This window comes from Puma concolor, chromosome B1, assembly GCF_028749965.1.
Source record: "Puma concolor isolate L17-30 chromosome B1, mPumCon1.1.hap2, whole genome shotgun sequence".
NCBI classification, from domain to species: Eukaryota; Metazoa; Chordata; class Mammalia; order Carnivora; family Felidae; genus Puma; species Puma concolor.
This window is the reverse complement of record NC_141670.1, coordinates 129,361,641-129,385,155: the sequence shown is the minus strand read 5'-3', so window position 1 is coordinate 129,385,155 and position 23,515 is coordinate 129,361,641. Positions and strand designations below refer to the sequence as shown.

Genomic DNA, 23,515 nt, shown 5'->3' with positions numbered 1-23,515 from the left:
GCTATCAGTTTGAATACGTTTCCTCCAAGGTTTCTTTCTTGACAAAAAGGTTATATATTACAATAAAAACAATACAATTTGTTGCATTTCCAAAGAGTGGAAACCAATGATTTGTGTGCTAAAATCAATGTATTGACTGTGCTAAAGACAAGCACATGTTATTTGCCAACTGATCTTCATCCCCAACAGCATGGAGACTATTAACATATGCTTGTGAGTGGACATATACCAGAAACATATACCTTGTTTCTGATTATACTCTGGTTTTTGAGGGGAGGATATTCAAATGTAAAGTTTTTTTACTGAGACCTTAAACCCGTACAAACCATGAATGTAAACATGTCCTTATTTACCTGATTGTAAGTATTTCTGAAAATTAGATTTTCTCCTTTAAAAATTTTTTTGAATGTTTATTTACTTTGAGAGAGAGAGAGAGAGAGAGAGAGCATGAGCAGGAGGAGGGGCAGAGAGAGACGGAGACACAGAATCCGAAACAGGCTCCAGGCTCCAGGCTCCGAGCTGTCAGCACAGAGCCTGACACGGGGCTCAAACTCACAAACCGCGAGATCATGACCTGAGCCGAAGTCGGATGCTCAACTGAGTGAGCTACCCAGGTGCCCCAAGATTTCCTCCTTTTAATAGTGCCTTTCTTTAAAACTATGTGCAACTCTATGACCATGCATAGAATGAGCATTTATTTCTAGCTATGAAAAATGAAATGCAATATTTATCTTCGCCAATTTAGTTGTATTGTTCTATATTTAAATAATTCATATTTAAATTTTTCTTTATAGTTGTTGAGATTGATAATCTTAAAATAGTGGCATTGTAGGCCATTGTTGTTGTTACTTTCTTTTTCTATATTTTGTGGTATTTTCTGAATTTTCTGCAAAGGGCATGTAATACTATAATAATCAGAAAACATAAAAGTTTGGTTTTAAAAAATTTAATTTAATTTCTTTGTACTTAGAGAAGATAAATAGTTTCTGAAGTTTGACAGAAGTATAAAAGTAATTTAGACTTTGAGGATGAAAGTTTTCTTGCTTCCAATTTGAAATAGAGTTTGTCCTCTACACCTAGGTTTTCATGATTCATACAAATAACATCTGTCATTCATAAAGCATTCTTAAGAGCTATTTTTTAAAAAACAGAAAACAATTCATTTACTTGTGCAGATACTATCTGTGACACTAGAATATATGATTGATGTATTATTTGAAGTAGGACTATACCATGTTTAATTAATCTGTAGCCTTACTTATAAAATATTCCAGTTTTAGAATAGGATAAAAAATATCCAAAATAATTTTACAATATGGCAATTTTACATACATAATAAACCTCAAAAGTCTTGCTATAACTAGAATTATTTTTAATACATGAAATATGTCTTTAGATGATTTCCTTTGGTGGAAGTTTCAAAGTAAGAATTCTGAAAAAGAATTCCTAAGAATTAATGATTTGTTTGTTCTAATTTTAAAAATGTATATGTTTTATATTTTTCCTCAGAAAATTTGGTTACTTAGATTTTATGAATGAATAATTAATGTAAAATAATTTATACTTAAATATTTTCATATTACCAACAAGATCTTATTAAAATATAAATGCCCACATTGTTTCATTTATATTTTGAAATTAGTAGTTATGCTGAATCCCAAATGTTTGCAAACCACTAAAAAGCATATAAATGATTAAAGAAGTAATAAAGATTTTTAAAAACTAACAAAAATAAACCATGTTTCTTCTTACTCTGGTCTGCAGTTTTCATAGGAACTTAAATCATCAAATATATATAATCTCAAATGTTGTCATAACCACAGTAATTCTGATGGACAGTTTTTCAAAGTGATAGATTTATTTTTATTTTTATTTGAAAACAAAGCCTTATTATTTAAATGCATATTAGTATTACTATTATCAATTATTAACTTAGAGGTTGCTGATATATGAGCTATATACTATTTATCTTGCTTACCTCCACTTCTTGTGGAGACTGCAAACGTTATTTTGAGCAATGATGTCATTTTCCTTTTTGTTTTTTACTTTAATTATCAGTATTTTTGCCTTTCTAGTAAATTCTTTATGGATTTAACAATAATCTCTCTGAGTTGTGTAAAAAGCTAAGTTTGTGCCGAGTTTTTTTTCCAATATGGAAGATGAATGTTTGGAAATGGAGATACTCTTTGAGTAGTCAGGCACTTTTAATAATCACAATAATTCAGGTGCAATAAGGGCCTTTTACGCTTATTGGCAGTGAACTTTGATTTTAAAATATTCAGTAAATATACTTCATCAGAGTTATTAAGCATCATTTATAACAATAAAACAGCATTTCTGCAATTCTTTTTTTTTAATAAAATGAATCTCACCTTAAATAATAATTCTAAAAATATCTTGGACTTAATATAGGTTATGCCTTAATATAGGTTATTAATCAAATTAATGCATCTAGCTAAATTTTATAATCATCCTGAGAAAGTCACTTGATGCTCAAGAGGAGAAATATACTTATCTATTGAAAATGTTTTCAAGCAATTCTTAATCAGAAGCTATAGAAAGTTTTATTACCTTGGAGTACCTGAATAAAAGTAGTTTTGTGGGTTTAAATAGAAATGTATTTGAAATGCTTTGCTTGAGAATTTCTTCTTTTGATTCATTCAAGTTTGATATGAATCTGTATCTGAAACTGAGATGGAAATCTTTCAGTCCCAGTCTAATGTATTTCAGAATATATAATTGTAGCCATTTGGAATACTAATAAGATTTGAATAAGTGTGCCTTCATTAAGATGAGACAATGTCTTTTAAGACTGTGAAAAAATTGTTATATTTCTATCTCCCGTATAGAAAGTGTTGCATTAATGGATATTTTCTCTTTCCAAAGAAAATTGGAAACTGGGAAATTATTCTTGGGATGAACAAAATAATTATAAATCAGGAACTGGATTTTTATTTCATGTGATTTTTATTGGTTGAAAATCACATGTTAATTTCTCTCTCATCTTTTTTCCTGTGATTCTAGTATCTTCAATCTCTTACAAGCAAGAAAAAAGTTTCTGACTCTTAGATGTTATTTATTTTCTAGCTGTTCTATTGGTACTAGATAAATTGATTGTACAACAGACCCTTCTATATATTTTCTTTGTTGCATATAATTGTGTTAACTGTATCTACATTAAAAAAATAGATACACGAATTTATATTCATTCTTAAACATACCCAAGTTTTTCTAAATAGGCACATTTTTTTCATCCATCACAGACATTTCTGAGGGATCACAAAATCAGGGAAAACATCAGCATCATTTGATGAAACATCTCTATATTACATATCTAGTACCTGTCTGTGTTTTGTGAATTGAATGGCGTCCCTAAACGTCTTCATTTTGCTAGAAAAACCAAGACTAGATGCCTATTTCAATGTTTTGTTTTGTCTTTCCACTGCTTTGTAAGTTCTTTGCCACAATTCCAAAGCCTTTACCTGTTTGAGAAAAGCAGTAAAGATACTCTTTTCTGTTTTTTTCTTGCATTATAAGTATGGAACTAATCTCTAAATATATTCACAGTTACTTTGGAGTTCATTAAATTCCAAGGAAAAACTATTTAAAATCTCACCAATAAAAATTTCTCACATTTCATTAATTCTCATGTTTAATTTTTTAAAAACTTGTTAAGATGTGGAAGCTGTTGGCCACAGTCTGTCCTACTCTTCTTTGTTCTGTCATGTTTTATGAATATTTAATTTTTAGTCTTTTTTTTCTTTCCTCTCCCAATTTTATTTTTTAAATTCTTTTAATATTTATTTATTTTTGAAAGAGATTGAGGCAGAGTGTGAGTGGGGAAAGGCAGAGAGAAAGGGAGACACAGAATCCAACACAGGCTCCAGGCTCTGAGCTGTCAGGACAGAACGCGATGCAGGACTTGAACCCATGAACTGGGAGATCATGACCTGAGCCAAAGTCAGACACTTAACCTCCTGAACCGCCCAGGAGCCCCTCCAAGTTTTATTTTTTATAGTAGGGTGAATATTGCCATTTGTTTCCTTAAGCCCTTCCTTTTCTTCTTTTGAACTACGGCCACATTGTCTCACTATGAACCTGACATTCCATTTTATCTTATTGTTGTTAACAGAAGCATATTTTGATGGAAAATAAATGGGTGCACATGAGGATGAGTTTCCGTTTCTGATAAAATGTTTCTATAAATTATTTTTGCTTTTATATTTTATAATCCCAAGTAGAATTTTGCACCCAAAATGTTTTCTGTTTTTTGGGTTTTTTTGTTTTTTTTTTTTTTTTTTTTTGGTCACAAGAGAGTCAGACAAAAATATATTGGGCCTATTATGTTGATTGGTTGATTGCCTTTTTCCAAGATGAGATTTGGGTGAATCATGGCATGGATAGCTCTGTATAGTGAAGGATACAAATCATAATTCTCTTCAAGATCATATAACATTAGCAAACAGCTGTGAGTACTTACTATTGATAGAGTTACCTTTTTTAGAAAGAAAATGATAGATTATAGATAGATGATAGATAAATGGATAATAGAAAGATGACAAATGATATGGATATAGATATCATCCACCATAGAGAAGATGAATAAATACAAAAAGCAGTACAGACCAAAGGCAAACTGTATTAATAATATAAACAAAGAGAGAAATATTTTGTAAATTATCATCCTGTGTATGCTGTAGCTTTATGACAAACAAACACACAAATAATTCTCATGCTGCTTTGGAGTTTATGCTTAAGCAGTGTGATAGCATGAGATATAGAAATCAAAACACTAGAAAATAGTACCATGCTTATACATTGACCATATAATTTTATTAAGCAACTTATTTGGAGATAATTGGCTCATTTTTTTGTTGAGGGAATGCATGTAGGACAAAAAAATAGCAGTAGGAGCAGATGATCTGCAAGTAACTGAATAACTTAATATTAAAGTCAGTATTAAGAAAAAAATGAAATTTATTCTGGATGACTTGAAATATAGAAAATGGCATTGTATATGTAGTGCCTAGCATTCTAATCTGATTAATCTGACTTACTTAATATCAACAATGGAAATTACCAAATATCAGATGTATCAAGAAATTAAAAAAAGAAAAATTTTGATTGAGGCCAAAACTTCATTAAAATAACTTAGAGATTATTGAAAAAAAGTAATTATGTAGCATTACTACATTAAAAAAAATATTTTTTACAGTTATTTATTTTTAAGAGGCAGACAGAGACAGAGCGCAAGTGGGGGAGGAGCAGAGATAGAAGGAGACACAGAATCCGAAGGAGGCTTCAGGCTCTGAGCTGTCAGCACAGAGCCCAACACGGGGCTTGAACCCACAAACCATGAGATCATGACCTGAGCCGAAGTCAGACGCTTAACCGACTAAGCCAACCAGGCACCCAGCATTACTACATTTTAATGAGTGATGCACTTTAAATCATGTAATGACATTGTATTTAAAGATAGTATTCAAAAGGAAATGAAAATCAATAGTCTAGTGATAATTTTTTAAGTGTTGTAATTTAGGAAACATTCTAATCACTTTTATTTATAGAGTACCAATTTTATAAATATTAAAATTGTTTCTATGGATAGGAAGAATTTAAACCAAAGAGAAATAAACTAAGAGTATATTTCTTATTTTTATCTGATGAATCTTTGAATTCTCCTAATATTAACCACTTACTAAAAAAATGTGTTATAAAGTATTTAAAGTATTTTGTATTTTTTTATTTTTAAATTTTTTTTCAACGTTTATTTATTTTTGGGACAGAGAGAGACAGAGCATGAACAGGGGAGGGGCAGAGAGAGAGAGGGAGACACAGAATCGGAAACAGGCTCCAGGCTCTGAGCCATCAGCCCAGAGCCCGACGCGGGGCTCGAACTCACGGACCGCGAGATCGTGACCTGGCTGAAGTCGGACGCTTAACCGACTGCGCCACCCAGGCGCCCCAAAAGTATTTTGTATTTTTTTAATGTTTATTTTTGAGAGAGAGAGAGAGAGAGAGAGAGAACAGGAGCAGGGGCGGAGCAGAGAGGGAGGGAGACACAGAATCCAAAGCAGACTCCAGGCTCTGAGCTGTCAGCACAGAGCCCAACACGGGGCTTGAACTCACGAGCTGTGAGATCATGACCTGAGTCGAAGTCAGACACTTAACTGACTGAGACACCTAGGTATCCCAGTATTTTTTTATTTTTAATGTTAAGGCCTGTCTTTAATTATGAAAGTGTCATATGAATCTTTCTTTTATCTTTCCTCCATTACATAATAAAAATATACTTCTTTAATAATAACATGGTGTGTGAGTTCCTCTACTTGGTAATATCTACTCATTCCCATTTTTTTTTTCTTGACAAGGCATAGAAACAAATATAATCTTACTCAAGGTCATTGCTAGGAAAAAGATGGACAATGTAATAATATTTTTATTTTATTGAATTATAAAATATGTTATATGTGTATATATAAATAATTAAAATAATACTATACTTATAAAAAATATTGTTCTAATGGTGCCTATGTAGCTCAGTTGGTTGGGTGACAAACTCTTGATTTCACCCCAATCATGATCCCAGGGTGGTGGATGAAACCCCCAGTTGGCTTCCACACTGAGTGTTGGGCCTGCTTAAGCTTCTCTCCCCCCCGCCCCATTATGCTGTTTCTCACTCTCTCTGAAAACAAACAAAAAACTATTTTCATAGAAGCATGTGATTCTTGATTAAAAAGATGAAATTTTGGGGTGCCTGGGTGTCAGTTAAACAGCCAACTTTGGCTCAGGTCATGACCTCACAGTCCGTGGGTTTGAGCCCTGCCTTGGGCTCTGTGCTGACAGCTCAGAACCTGGAGCCTGCTTCAGATTCTCTGTCTCCCTCTCTCTCTGCCTCTCCCCCGTTTGGGCTCTTTTTCTCAAAAATTAAATAAAACATTTAAGAAAAATTTTAAAAAGAAAAATTTGTATAGTGAAAACTCTACTATTAATGGTAGGACAAGTAATAGATCTTCTAAAAAAAAATTGGACAGAAATAAAGACCAAACTTGACACTTGCAATAAAAAATAAAATGGCAATGATAAAAATTAGCAAAAAAAAATTTTAATAGCAGTCTAGGTGAAAATTAATGAAAAATTTTGGTCGACCCCAGGTCAAATGAAACAATAATGTTATGAGTCCGCCAAAAAGTAATTTGATTTATTGAAGTCACTGAGAAGACTATGTTGCAACAAAAACCAATAAAGGAGTTAAATATCTTTAATGTAAAAAAAGGTGCATTAATACTATTTTCATGTATTTAATGACAGCCACATGCAAAAAGAAATGATGATGTTTTATATGATGATGGTCATGTTTTGAATCAAAGACTGTAAGTTATACAGAAACAAATGTGGCTTATGCATGGTTCCTTTATTTATGGTGAGATTTGAAAAGCAGCAGGATGATGCTCATCTTTACCCAAAATATCTTCAATTATCCATTAAGGTGCCTGATACTTTGCTACTAATTATGCAGTGCCACATGTAGACTCCAGCTTTTTAAATCATCTGAACAGGAGTCATTACCACTTTAAGCTGTAAATAACCTGCAACTAGAACACGGATTTATTTATTGTCCTCTCTTTTTCTAGAAACAGATTGTAAGTGTGTAGAGATGGGATAGGAAGGAAGAATTAATTGTATTGCTCTACTAGAAGAAGGAGACCTAGGTTAGGAATATCAGTAAGAGTTGATGCACTAACTAGAGTAACATTAAAACATTGGAGCCAAGGAAGATACCTTTTCACAGAAAGGGAGAAAGGATTAAATAGATACAAATAGATACAATAGATAAATTTTGCTTACTTTACCTTTTTGTTTCAAGTTGAGTTTGGTTACATTCTCAAGTTGTAAATATTTGCTTTATTAATGGTGTTTGAATAAATGAAATAGGGACAGACAGATAATAAATGATAATAGGTCCAGATACCTGGAAGATACGTTAGTTGACTTTATAGTACTTAGTACCATGCAGAATTAAGGTTTAAAACTGTGAATATGGTGTTAAAAGGTGGTCCGGTTTCATACTTTTATGTAGCTGTCCAGTTTTCTCAGCACTATTCAAGAGATGATCTTTCCCCATTGTATATTCTTGCCTCCTTTGTCATATTTTAATTTACCATATAATCATGGGTTTATTTCTGGGTTTTCTATTATGTTCCATTAATCTATTTTTTGTGCCCTTTGCCTTAATGTTTTGATTACTACAGCTTTGTAGTACATCTTGAAATCTGGAACTGTGATACCTCCAGCTCTGTGCTTTCTCAAGATTGCTTTGGCTATTTGGGGTCTTTTGTGTTCCATACAAATTTTAGTATTACTTGTCCTAGTTTTGTGAAAAATGCTGTTGGGATTTTGATAGGGATTGAATTGAATCTGTAGATTGCTTTGTGTAATCTGAACATTTTAATAATATTAATTTTTACAATCCGTGAGCATAGAATATATTTCCATTTGTTTCTGTCATCCTTGATTTATTTCATCAAAGTTTTATAGTTTTCAGATTTTACAGATTTTGCCTGTCAGTAGATTATCAATAACTGATATTGCTATCAATACATAGATATCTCCATGTTAATCATAATTAGGCACTAAACTCCCAGAGTATTTGATCTCTCACCAGCTAGTTTTCTAGTGCCCTAAAGAAGATATCAATATTCGTTTTTAAAATGGCTTTAAATATGTTCCTGATATTGATTTTTGAAATAGTTTCACAGATGCATACATATACCAAAATTTAGCAGTGAGTACATTTTATGCTGTGTCATTAATACTTCAGTGAAGAAATTTAGAAAAGTCTGTTTAATTGCAGACCTAAATAAATAAATAAACAAATAAATAAATAAATAAAATATATTTATTATACAGACTTACATTTTTAATTTTTAAGCAAAGTCTTGGATTATCCAGATATATGTAAACATGTGAAGAAAATAACTAAGACATCCAGTTACATGTTTTACCTCATATTTTACCAAGGAATATGAATGTAATGATCATGTTTTCCTAATTAATTTTATAATGGGAATTAGACTAAATAACTTTTTTTATATTTACATATCATCACTCTTCTGGGATTCTGGTTGTTTTCTTAATTCTCTGAAATGGCTATATTTAATATTAACTAAGTAATTTGAGGTTTGCATCAAAACTATCTACATTTCTGGGGCACCTGGGTAGCTCAGTCGGTTGAGCATCCAGCTTCGACTCAGGTCATGATCTCATGGTTTGTGAGTTCAAGCCCCACATTGGGCTCTGACAGCTCAGAGCCTGGAGCCTGCTTCAGATTCTGAGTCTCCCTCTCTCTGTGCCCCTCCCCCTCTCACACTCTGTCTCTCTCTCTTAAAAATAAATAAACATTAAAAAAATTTTAAAGAAAGCTATCTACCTTTCTGCTGCCATTATCATTAGTAAAGCATAGTTGAATGAATGAGAAGGGTGATTGTTTTTTTTCCAAATATGATGCATTGCCCATACATATAAAGTGTGTAGTTTTCTTTATTAGTTTTATGTGGGAATACTAAGGTGAATTATATATTTTTTAATGTAGGATGCATTTGTACAAACTGAAGTTAGCTTTTCAGTCATTCTCATTTTGCCATTTTCTTACATACAATGCATGATTACTTTAGAATTATTTTATAAAACAGTATTGATATTTTGCCCACACTTGAGAGAGTGAGTCTCACTAGCATGTGTGATCAACTATAAGTCCATGAGATTTATTACAAAATCAATCTTACATTACTGCATTTTGAAAATAAAATCTCTTTATAGTTTCATTTGCTTTTTTATTCTGTATATTATCTGTATAAGAGGAACTGATGAAATCTATTATATGATATTAAATTTTAAGAATCAGAACACATATTTTGGGCACATTGCCTTTAATATTTTTTTTCAAAAAGCCAAGAATACCCTACAATGAATGGAAACAATAGAATATTAAAAGACACAAGAGGGGCGCCTGGGTGGCGCAGTCGGTTAAGCGTCCGACTTCAGCCAGGTCACGATCTCGCGGTCCGTGAGTTCGAGCCCCGCGTCGGGCTCTGGGCTGATGGCTCAGAGCCTGGAGCCTGTTTCCGATTCTGTGTCTCCCTCTCTCTCTGCCCCTCCCCCGTTCATGCTCTGTCTCTCTCTGTCCCAAAAATAAATAAACGTTGAAAAAAAAAAAAAAAGACACAAGAAAAAGTATCTGGATATTTCTTTATTCGTTAGAAATTTGCAACTTAAAAGGGTGACAGCCTTTGCATACCACTATACTAAATAATTTGAGTACGTTTAAGTAAAGCAAAAGGGAAAAGAATTGGAGCACCAACTGTTATTTATACTCAAAATCCTACTGTTTTATGTTGTGACGTTTGGTTTTCGCACACACTCAAAATATAAATCATTGTTTGTAACCTAATAGTCTTATAATATGGTGGTCATGAATACTGTTTTCTCTACTTGAAAGGCAGAAATCCTACTGCTCTAATAGGCTGATTACAGGATTATTATGGGGTTTCTGGTTCACTTGTGGTAGATTTGGGTGAAATGGAATGTAAATGGTGTTCCCTGAAATCTCGTCAATATAAATATAGAAATACAAGATACATGAGGTAACGAGCTGCACCACACTCAGTTTAAGTGGTGGACATCCTGGGATTGTCCTAACTGAAATGTTGGCTTATAGAAGCAAAAGTATAACCACCAAGGTATAACTAGCACACGGTTCTGTGGCCTAAGTGTAGGTACTTGTTCTTGAGAATAATGAGTGATCAGGGCCAGATGGAGCATCCTGTTCATCACAGATCCCTGGGACTGGGATTAGCTATGCACTGACATAGCATATAGCATACATGTGGTGAATCCGTATATATATATGTATATATATATATATATATATATATATATATATATATGTATATATATATATATATGTCTTTCTCAAACTTTAAAGAATCACTGTGATACCTTTAAAAAGCTTCAGTTTTCGGGCCCCATACGCAAAGATTATAACTGAGTACCTTTCAAGAGGAGCTCAAAATCAGCATTTCTAGCAAGCTGGTGTCTACAGACCCACCACAATGTAAGAAACACTGATTATTGGGAAGCTTCAAAGTATTAGGAGGGGCGCCTAGGGGTTCAGTCTGTTAAGCATCTGACTTCAGCTTAGGTCAGGATCTCACAATTCGTGAGTTCACGTCCCACCTTGGGCTCTGTGATGACAGCTCAAAGCTTGGATCCTGCTTCAGATTCTGTGTCTCCCTCTTTCTTTCTGCCCCCCCTCCCCTTCTTGTGTGCTCTCTCTCTCTCCCTCTCAAAAATAAATAAACATTTAAAAAATTTTTTTAAGTATTAAGATATATTGGGAACTACCAAAAAATATGATCATTGCAACTAAGTGTTTTTCAGCCTCTTTGTGGGACTAGATATGTACACAAGTCAATATTACTGACAGTGTCTTGTTAATGTCATATTACAGGGTGTGAGTTCTATGTGAGATCCCATAATTTAGCAATTAGTAAGCCTGGGATTTCCAGGAGTATCAGGAAAGGGTGAAGAAAAATTCCAAATAGAATAAACTACATACAGAGAATAAAAAAGATAAGAGTGGGCATGACATGTATAAGGGGTCAAGTCTTGAATATATGCTTGAATAAATTCATTATAGTAAATTGAACAAATGCTTATATTGAGAGAAGCTTGAAGAAGAGTGTTCCTGTTGACAGTGAATCTAGCCATCTATGTAATCCAGAGGTTGGCAGACTTTCTCTATAAATATTTTAGGTATTGTGAGCCATTTATGGTCTCTGTTTCATAGTCTTATGATCTATGTATAGATGTATTTCTTTATAATTCTTTAAAAATATAAAACTATTGTTAGCTCAAGACTGTATAAAACAACAGGCCAAGGGTAAAACCATAGTTTGTTGATATCATTTATACCGCCTCTGACTTCCTGCACAAAGGGGTGAACTGAAAGAATAAAACATTTAAAAAATTTAAATGAATAATGAAGAATTAGCAAAAAATGATATACCAGAGCTAAGTCAATGTGTTTAATAAAGGAAAAGTAAGAAACAAAAGTGTCAAAGTATATTAAAATCAACTAACAGCATTAAGATACTTGAGCTTAAGAATTTGGTTCCAGTCTCTCAGAAGCCCAAAAGGAAATGGTCAGTTACAGAGGTCTTATTATTATTAGGGTAATAAAACAGGCTAGCCCCCCTTCTTAGCATTCCCTTTTAAAAGCAGTATCTCACAGAGGACTTTATTGCCCTCAGTATCTGTATTTGTAAACCAAATATAATTATGGCTGTTTTGAAATAATCTTTTGATAAAAACTGATAATGTAACCCTGAGTGCCCAAGAAGGAAATTCTGGAGGGTATTAGGAATTGCAACAAAAATACATAGTCTTTTAAGGTCCCAGACTGATTCAAGAAGGAAACATGAAATACCTTGAAATTGGATGTTCTTCAAATAATTATACACCTGTATTACCCACTTCAATTTGCAAGGAATCTTAAATCATTTGTTTTTTGTCCAATTACATAAGAATCACTTACTCCTTTTAGAAAACTTGGGAAATAACAAAAATCATCCTTAATCTGCCCACTCTAAATAATATCCCTGTTAATATTTTGGTGGATTTCCCTTATTATCCTTTACAAACCTGTATGGATGTATTTTATGGTCATAACTTAAATTATGCAAATATCCCAATATTTTTTTAATATTTAGGTTTTTTTCCATTTTCACCCTTTTAAGTGTTGAAATGAATGCAGTGAAAAGGTTTCCAAAAATGAAATTGCTATACTAAAGTGTATAGCACTTTTTTAAGGCTTTTAAATGTTATTTCCTGGTTGTTGTTTTTTTTTTTTTCAAAATGTTTTTCATACCACCAGCAGTTACATGAGGGTGCCTGTCTACAGAACTGTGCCTCTTTAGTCCACCTGTCAGTCTATGGAGTCACATTGTCGTAAACTCTTGATAACTGTAGAAAAAAATGAGATCAGTTTGCATTTCTATTATTATTAGTGTCAAATAAGCATATATTTCTTCTATTTTTTAGTTATGTATATTCTCTTTTGTTTATATTTTGCAAGCATAGTATTTTTATCACTTTTTGTTAGAATCTTCCATGCTAAGGCGTTTTACCCTTTGTCGTTTTTTAATAATACTTCTCTAATGGATGACTTGTTTTTTAATTTATTTTGTTTTGACTTATAAGAAGGCACAATATTAACACAGTAAAGTTACTTTCCTTATCCTTTCATATAATAAAGTTAAAACAGTGAAAGTCTTTCCCAGCAAGAAATCAGACTTACACTGTCTTGCTCCCTCCACAACTCATTTTATGGTTTGAATATTTACCATTATCTTTTTGATCCATCTGAGTGTGTTTTTTTTTTTGTATGTATTCTATGAAGAACTAAATATTTTGTTTAAAGTAGTTGAACAATTTTCTATATAGTCAAAAAGTTGCCCCTTCCCATTGATTTTTGATGTCTTAAATAATTGTGCATTACATTTTAAGTACGTTTAAATCCTAATATATAGTACTAGGATTAAATAGATAATTTGACCTGCCTTCATGGGTATGCTCCTCAACGCACATTCATTTGCTTTGTAATTAGTGGATCATCCTTCCAGAGTCTAGCTGAATGATGGTCTTGATTTTTAAATCTTGCATATTTTCATTTCCATATCCTTTTTAGGTGTTGGAGTGGGTAATTTGAAGAAGCAATGTCAGAAACAACTATTCAGATAAAAACCTTTGTAAAAAACCAACCATTCTGTCCTTCAAAAGCAGGCTCCTCCTGGTTTTTGACGATGACTCTACATCATTACAGAGAAATGCTCTTATCTTCTTTTTTTTTGTACTATATTTGTTTATTTGTTGTTTGTTTTTAATTTACATCCAAGTTAGTTAGCATATAGTGCAACAATGATTTCAAGAGTAGATTCCTTAATGCCCCTTACCCATTTAGCCCATCACCCCTCTCACAACCCCTCCAGCAACCCTCTGTTCTCCATGTTTAAGAGTCTCTTATGTTTTGTCCCCCTCCCTGTTTTTATATTATTTTTGCTTCCCTTCCCTTATGTTCATCTGTTTTGTATCTTAAAGTCTTTATATGAGTGAAGTCATATGATATTTGTCTTTCTCTAATTTCGTTTAGCATAATACCCTCTAGTTCCATCCACATAGTTGCAAATGGCAAAATGTCATTCTTTTTGATTGTTGAGTAATACTCCATTGCATATGTACACCACATCTTCTGTATCCATTCATCCATTGATGAACACTTGGGCTCTTTCCATACTTTGGCTATTACTGATAGTGTTACTATAAACATTGGGGTGCATGTGCCCCCTCGAAACAGCATACCTGTATCCCTTGGCTTACTTTCTTGATGGCAATGGAATGGGAACATAAAAATCAACAAAAAGTGGTGTCAAGTCATCAAAATGAATTTGTTTATTTTCAGGCAGCTGAGAGTCATGTTTTTTCTTGCGTAAAACTATTATCTGTTCTGTGATGATCATTCTTGCTGAACTTGTCTTTTGCAATGTTATTAAAATTCAGGTTACATTCAGGCAGCTAATAATAGGGATTCTATGTAAAGTTCAAATTAGTGCAGAAAGGGTTTGGGGGCACAGATTCAGAGACCCAGCAGCAGTCACTGAAATGTGTAAACAAAATGTTATTATTTTGGGCTTATTTATAATTTTTACCATATGCAATATCGAATGCAATACATCCAATTATTATTCATTAAATAAGGCACTAAGAACCCAGTAATTTAAGTAATTTATATACATAGTGATGGTTCTGTCATTTTCAGGAAGCTAACTTCTTTATTTGACATAGATTATAATGTGATTTTACCTGGATAATGTCATAGCAAAATTATGGTTAACAAGATGAGGATTAGATCCCTTGAGCCTTTGAATAGTGGTAAAAATAATCTTAATTGTTATTTGAATTTAAGCTTTCTAATGAAACAAGCTATATGAAGAGACATTTTTAAACCTTACTTTGAAAACTCTCTTGAGGATATCAAACCTAAAGCATTTATCCTAAGCATGGAAAACCCAGGAGAAATAAGCTTCACGGTTGACCTCTGGTTTCTGTGTTCCACAATTTTTCTTCCCAGAGACGTGATCTTAGCGCCTGCATTTATTCTGATTACTGGTTTATAGTCCCATGCAAGGAGCTGTATTTAAGTTTGATTATGGTTTTTAGAAGTCCAGTAAAGTTAAAATTACATAAATTCCTGGCAGTCTCTTCAGGATCCCATTTTGCCTATTCCCTCATGAAAGTATTCAAAGCTCATTTGGGCTTTAGGTATCATTGTCAAATCAGGAACTAGAAAGATAAAGTCCATACTTGTCTACATTTGGAACATGTGAAAACTTGTCTCAACTTACTGAAAAACAAATCCATTTGCAACAGTTGGAGGACAGGTGCTAACTTCTATGTGTAAGGTTTAGGAAAATTGTTCATTTAATTTTTCTTAACTCCCTAATCCCATCAATCCAACTGTGTTTTGAATACTCTGAAGAACCACTTTATCAAATGAGTGGGAAGTGATTAATTCAGAACATGTACAACATACTCATTCTATAGAGGGCTAACTAAAATGTAGTCTATAACACTGTTAGCTATAGGAGAGGAAAAAAGCCACATCATCCCTAGGAATACTTGAGTCACCTGTGTTGTTTTATTTTTTTATTTTTTTTTTCTTAATGTTTTTATTTATTTTTGAGACAGAGAGAGACAGAGCATGAGCAGGGCAGGGGCAGAGAGAGAGCGAGACACAGCATCAGAAGCAGGCTCCAGGCTCCGAGCCATCAGCACAGAGCCCGATGTGGGGCTCGAACTCACAGACTGTGAAATCATGACCTGAGCTGAAGTCGGACGTTCAACCGACTGAGCCACCCAGGCGCCCCTGTGTTGTTGTTTTATATATCCAGAACAGCACCACCATTATCTTTCATACATGCGCGTGCACACACACACACACACACACACACACACACACACACACACTGAAGATTGGGGCTTATGACCCCAACTGAACCAACTGTGGCATCTCTCATACCAACCTCATAGATCCCACGGTTCAGTAATAAACATGTCACCCAAGGTGTATCAACCAGAATCATTTCCCAGAGGCTTTATAAGGGAAACCTGTGAGCAAGGAATCGTCTTCCTTTTGATCCTAGGCTTTAAGAATAAAAGGCCAGACAGAAAACATGAATAGACACTTCTCTAAAGAAGACATCCAGATGGCCAACAGACACATGAAAAGATGCTCAACATCGCTCCTCATCAGGGAAATACAAATCAAAACCACACACAGATATCACCTCACGCCAGTCAGAGTCACCAAAATGAACAAATCAGGAGACTATAGATGCTGGAGAGGATGTGGAGAAACGGGAACCCTCTTGCACTGTTGGTGGGAATGCGAATTGGTGCAGCCACTCTGGAAAACAGTGTGGAGGTTCCTCAAAAAATTAAAAATAGACCTACCCTATGACCCAGCAATAGAACTGCTAGGAATTTACCCAAGGGATACAGGAGTACTGATGCATAGGGGCATTTGTACTCCAATGTTTATAGCAGCACTTTCAACAATAGCCAAACTATGGAAAGAGCCTAAATGTCCATCAACTGATGAATGGATAAAGAAATTGTGGTTTATATACACAATGGAGTACTATGTGGCAATGAGAAAGAATGAAATATGGCTCTTTGTAGCAACGTGGATGGAACTGGAGAGTGTGATGCTAAGTGAAATAAGCCATACAGAGAAAGACAGATACCATATGTTTTCACTCTTATGTGGATCCTGAGAAACTTAACAGAAACCCATGGGGGAGGGGAATGAAAAAAAAAAGGTTAGAGTGGAAGAGAGCCAAAGCATAAGAGACTCTTAAAAACTGAGAACAAACTGAGGGTTGATGGGGGGTGGGAGGGAGGGGAGGGTGGGTGATGGGTATTGAGGAGGGCACATTTTGGGATGACCACTGGGTGTTGTATGGAAACCAATTTGACAATAAACTTCATATATTGAAAAAAAAAAAAAAAAAAGAATAACAGGCCAGAGATGACTGCAGTCCTGCTCTTGGAGATAACCAGACTGATAGAATAAAGCTAACACTCAAAGAGAAGGTGAGAGGCACAGAGAAATTGCAAATGGTGTTTGAATTCCTAAACGATCTAGTACATTTGGCAGGAAGTTTGTAATTTATGGATAAAAGGAGTCTTCCTTTCTAAATCTATTTCAGGAATAACCCTGGAAATCCTACCATCATTCCTGATGTTTAGATCATATTTATTCCTTCATTAAATTATAGTAACAATAATAGGAAAGTTTATTAATTTCTAGCTAGGTATTCTTAACTGTTCTAATCCTCATATCATACAGAGATAGATGCTTTCTCTCTTTATATATAAATTTCACATCTATGAGGTAGAGCTTAAACAACAGAATTTATTTTCTCACAGTTTTGGAAGTTGGGAAGTCCAAGATCAATGTGCCAGCAGAATTGGTGTCTGATGAGAGCTCTCCTCTTGGGGTGCAGACAGACGCCTTCTCACTGTGTACACACATGACCTCTTTGTGAGGAGCAAGAGCTTGAGAAAAAGAGAAAGAGTGTTCTGGTGTCTTCTCTTATAAGGACAGCAATCCTAACAGATCAGAGCCCCACCATTATGACCTCATCTAACCTTTATCACCTCCTCACAGGCCCTATCTCCCAAAATGGTCACATTGGGCTTCCCCATATGAATTGGGGTAGGGATACAAAACATTCAGTTCATAAAAACAAAAAACAAACAAAAACTATAGGGTGAGATAAATTCAACTACAGAGTAGCGTGAATCCAAGACTTTACTGGACTACATAATTCACTGAAATAAGGCAAATGATTTTGGTGAGACAAAAATAGATTTTAATGAAATACATATTTCATAAGTTTCCTTCACCTTTTGCATGTTACATTTTACCTAACTCAGACTGGGGGAATTACAGAAGTTATAATTTTGTAAATGAATACATAGAATAAAGAAGGGCCAACAACTTATTAAATTATAGCCAGATATCTAAACTGACAGCTGGTACCTTGGTGAGAAAAATATAAAAGTACCAAGCCAAAGCACATCCATCTTGTCAGAGAGCTGAATTAAAAAAAGAAGAAAGAAGGGCTTGTTGCATGATCTTCAGAGCCCATGTTCTGTTAGATTGATGGAGAACTGAGTGAATGGTTGTCCCTTTCCTGTGCCTATTTTCAACTCATGAGGTGAAATACAAGTTTTATGACTGAACATCATAAAATTATGATAATGATGGAATCTATTTCCTGAAACCATATTTCTACAGATATATAATTTTGAAATCAAGAAGAAAAATTAGCATGTCAGTATCTGTTAATTCAGGGTTATATCTAGACACAATGCAGGATAATTTTAGTCAATGCTATGAAGACTCTAGAATTTCCATGTCTAGAATAAAATTATGGTCAGCCCAATGCAGTGGTCCCTGTTTTGTTGAACCTTATAGTCAATTGGGAGCTGTTAAAAAATACCCAGTGCCAGCTTACCGCCCCAAATCAATTAAATCAGAGTCTCTGGAGGATGAGACCTGACTTTTTAAAAAGCTTATCTGGATAATTCTACTGTGCAGAAAAATGCCAGCCTAAAGTTGAGAATCCATGACCTAATTTAGCAGCCAGTTAAAGTTTTTCATCTGAAATTAAAAGACCTAACGTGTATTGACTAAACTATTCTTGTTAGCCAATATTTGGGTGCAGAAATTTCACGTAAAGATGGCAAAGCTCACTGAAGAACCATCAAGACAAATATCAAGTCAAATAAAGTCAAATACTATTGAGTGGCAACTGAAGATCTAAACCTACAATTGAGAAAGGGTTTAGGGAAGTGTAATTTTCTGGGATTTAATGAAGGTTATGGACATTCAATGTTGGTTTTTATTTCTAAGGTCTACCGAGGCAATAAGTCTCACTAAGTAGTCTCCCTTGAAAAACTACTTGGGGTATGCAGTCACGAGCAACAATAAAGTAGGAAATTCACTGCAGCTTAGAATCCAAATTTCAATCAAGTATCCCTTCAGGGACTCAAGTATGTATAAAATAAAGTCTTGTTCTCTCTTGGGCAGATTGGCATTGAAAAAGAGGATCATATCCTGGGCCGCATCTCAGCATTCTGTCAAATAGGGAGGAATATTTGTTGTTGCCATTTGAAGTGAAAGCCTCCTTTTCCTGTTTCCCAGGCATTCTGAGATTTACATATGATTTCTATAATCCTTTAGGAATGATGCCTTTGCCATAATCAGCTTCTGTTTCACCCTTAAGAAGGTAGGCACAGCAGGATGATGAAGCGTTCAGATTTTTTTTCCAAGTAAGCAAGTGAAACTATTAAAGCCCTCTAAGCAAGTAAGTTTCTGCAAGAGCGGTATTTAAGGAACTTGACTCTCTAGCAAAAGGTAGTTGAAGAAGAAAAAAGATCAGCTAGAAAACTATGGTAAAAACCATTCCAAGGTTGTAAGGACTTAAACTATCTATCTACACACGTGTGCACACATGCTCACACACACACACACACACACACACACACACACACACACATACACACACACGCACGCACATGTGCTGGGAGCTGCAGGATTTTTTTTAAATAAAAATGTAACAGGATGGTGAATTGAAAAGTTTTTCATGGCATCAAGATACAATATAGATAGCATTCCAAAATGGATACAATGTCAAAACAAAAATTTGCCAAAGGAGGGGACAATAACTTAAATTCTTAAATGCCCTACTCACATAGAGGATATAAGCATGTTGGAAGTTAAGGATTTTGAAGATTTCTTTAGAGAGAGAGAGCTGTTAGGTTGCTATGAGTCCTTCAACTGCAACACCCCACCCACCCAACTTCCACCACAGAGAGTTGGAGAAGATTTCAGGCTCCACGCCAGTCAAGAGAGAGGGCTAAGGAAGTCTAACTGGAAAATGTGATATGCATTTCTTGTAGGTTGAAGGACACAGGCCTAGTGGCTGATTCATGCCCCTTCAACATGAATAACTGATTTGTTACTACTTTGCTAGCTGATTGAATGAGAGGCTGATGCTACATTATGTAATTTGAACTCCCAGTGTTCATAGGGCAAATTTTACTGGTGTCCTGTGGATTAGATATAAGCCATACAGAAGATAGAATTATCTCTTGTCTGGGTCATCTTAGATCCCATTCTAAAGGCCACATATAGTAACAAACAGATGTCATGAGAGAGAATTCTCCAGAGTATCTGGAGGTGCCACCAGATTTGGGGAAGAATCTAGCAGCCAGTGAGAATGGATACAAAGTCTGTGTGATAGGAACATCCATTAAAATGCATGTGTTGGGAAGAGAAAGGGTAAGTGTTGCTGTTTCCAAAGAATCCATGAAAGTTGTACAATCAGGACTAGGAACAGTAAAAGAAAATAACTTTCTTGTTCTATTTTTTCTCTTCTGCCCTCCTCTGCTTCAACTGTGAAGGAGCCAGACATTCCAGTTAGAAAACTAAGGGAGCAGAGATCATAAAATAGATGATCAAGGAATAAGGAGAAAAAAGTCAACTAAATGTTCCGAGCTATAGATTTCCTGCCTCCAAGTTGGAGGAGAGGAGAAGACTCAATATCTAATCAGTATCCGAGTTAAATTTTTAGTAAGGCTATCGATTTTTAAATTACTGAATTAAGAATGTGAACATAAGTCACTTTATTGCTTAAGAATAAGCAGAGAAACTATGAGTCCTGTCTGAATTTTATCTGAAAATAAGAGAAAATTAACTCTGCAGAATAAATTTAAAAGGATTGTGAGACACAAAAATACAGTTTTTAATTGTGCTTTATGAGTATTGCCTGTACAATCTAATATTTATAAAACGCAAAGTCAGTAATTTTATAATTTTTATATTCTGACCAAAAAAGGCACAGACTAATAATCACATTTTATGTCTTTGTAGTGGTTTATAATTCCATTTTTATTCATTTAGCTGATGCTACATTTCCTGAAAATAGGACATAAATAAATACAGAGAAACCTGAAGATCAGGTTAATAAGTGACCTACCCAAGATAATACGCATGTGGGAGTAGGCTTTAAAGTTAGGACCAGATATAAAAACATTGTCTATAAATCTTACCTAGGGCACAGGTAAGGTAAAAAGTAGCCTTTGAAATTTCCCGAAAAGCTCTTTTCATTAATTCATTCAGTAAAAATTATTGATCTTCTTCCATGTACCAGGTATTGTTGGGGATTCATTATGGAAAAAATAAGAGAATTTCATTACTTTCATAGTACTTTCATTCTAATACAGACAAGCAAACAATCAACAACTAGAACAAACAATGATACATCAGGTGGCGAATTTTGTGAAAATGTAAGTAAAGCAGGATATGAAGGAACTAGAAAAAGTGAGAGCTAATATATGTTGTGTAGGTCATTGGGACTGAGACGAGAGTATGCTTATAGACAAAGGCCACTGTGGCTGGAACAGAGTGAGCATAGGACTTTTAAGACCTGGGAAGGAATTTGATTTCACTATGGATACAATAGGTAGCCATTCAAATAGTTTCAACAGAAGAGTAATTTTGCCTGATTTACTTTTTGTTGTTGTTGTTGTTCTTTTTTTTCTCTTTTTTTTTTTTTTTTCCTTTTTTTCTTTTCTTTCTTTTAACGGACATTGTGACTAATATGTAAGGATAGACTCTAGTGGGCAATGGTTGGAGCAGGAAGACCATTTTGGATACTATTGTAATAGTCCAGGCAAGAGGTAGGGAGGCTGTGGAAATGCAGAGGAGTGTTGTTAACTCTTCAGTTTTGGTTCTGCAGGCAGTTCTTGGCCAGCTCCAAGCTTCATTTCCTTAGGTTATATTTGTGCAATTTATAGCGGAAGATCTTTTTGACAAAAAAGCTGCTCTCTATGTCCAGGGATATTCTTTACTCCCAATGTTGTGAAATATGAAATCCCTTACATCATTACCACTTCAAATAATCCTTGACCATCCCTGGTAGCTCACGCTACCTTTTCACCCTGTTAGCAGATTTCACTGAATCTACCTACGTATTTTCTCTATTTCATGTGTTGGAAATTGTGATTGTGCATTTATTTATGTGTTTATGTGGTCATTGGTTATTTGGTTATTTCTCTCATTAAACTTTTTATTTAAATTCTGGTTAACTAGCATACAGTGTAATATTAGTTTCAGGTGCACAATTTAGTAATTCAACACTTTCATATAACACCTAGTATTTTCACTTAACTTTAAGCCTTTATGAAAGCAGGGTCTATTTCTGTTTTGTTCACTTTTGTATACAGACTTCTTGGTTTACAAGTTGATACAAAGTAGTTATTCAAAAATATATTTTATGTAAGGTTATATTATATTTATTCCTTCACTTTTGAGTCACTTATATTTCATCCTAGGGTATCCCTATTATCTTTTTCTTATCTCTCTCAAGATCAAAACACTAAGGAAAGTATCTAAATTATTTTAATTTTTAAAAATCCCTGGCCACCTGTGTGGCTGAGTGTGTTAAGCATTAGACTTTGGCTCAGGACATGATCTCATGGTTCGTGAGTTTGAGCCCCACGTTGGGCTCTGTGCTAACTCCAGGCTCGGACCCTGGATCCTGTTTGGTATTCTGTGCCTCCTTCTCTCTGTGCCTCCCTGCTCATGCTTTCTCTCTCTCTCTCTCTCTCTCTCTCTCTCTCTCTCTCCCTCTCAAAAATGAATAAATGTTAAAATTTTTTTTAAATAAAATAAAAAATAAAAGTCCCTTTACCGTAAGAAAAAAGAGAGCAGCCTGTTCCCCACAATTCCAACTGCATTGATTATATATTTATAGTTATGAAGATAATGGTCCATCCCTCAAACATGTCCACACCCTTATGCTTGGAATCTTGAGTATGTTATATTACATGAGGAATGTGATGAAGGAGAATTATATGGGAAAGAGGAATTTAGGTTGGAATTAAGGTTGCTAATTAGCTAGCCTTGCAATGAAGAGATTATTCTGGATTACCTGTGTTGGCTCAATGTAGCACATGAGCTCTTGAAGGGGAAGAGAGGTAGAAGAAAAGGTCATAGAGCTGTGATCTGCATGGATAGGACCTGGCCTGACTGACTTTGAAGATGGAGAAAGTAGGAGAAAGTAGACAATAAACTAAGGATTGCAGATGCTTTTAGAATCTGGAATTGTCTCAGTTTGAAGCCTGCAGGAAAATGGGGACCTGGTTCCTACAACTACAAGGGACTTTACGTTGCCATGAACCCATATTAGCAGGACAGAAATTCTCCCCTGTACTTCCAAGGAATGCAGTGATGCAGACACGTTGATGTTAGCCTGGTGAGACACATACTGGCCTTATGACTTAGAGAACCCTAAAACAAATGCATGTCAACTAAATTTTTTGG

The 23,515-nt window shown here is 34.5% G+C and overlaps 1 protein-coding gene across 2 annotated transcripts in view; it reads left to right on the top strand.

Moving 5' to 3' along the window:
- The window catches only part of GRID2 (glutamate ionotropic receptor delta type subunit 2), a 1,503,942-nt gene that overhangs the window by 926,726 nt on the left and 553,701 nt on the right, over nucleotides 1–23,515 (top strand). The window lies entirely within an intron of this gene.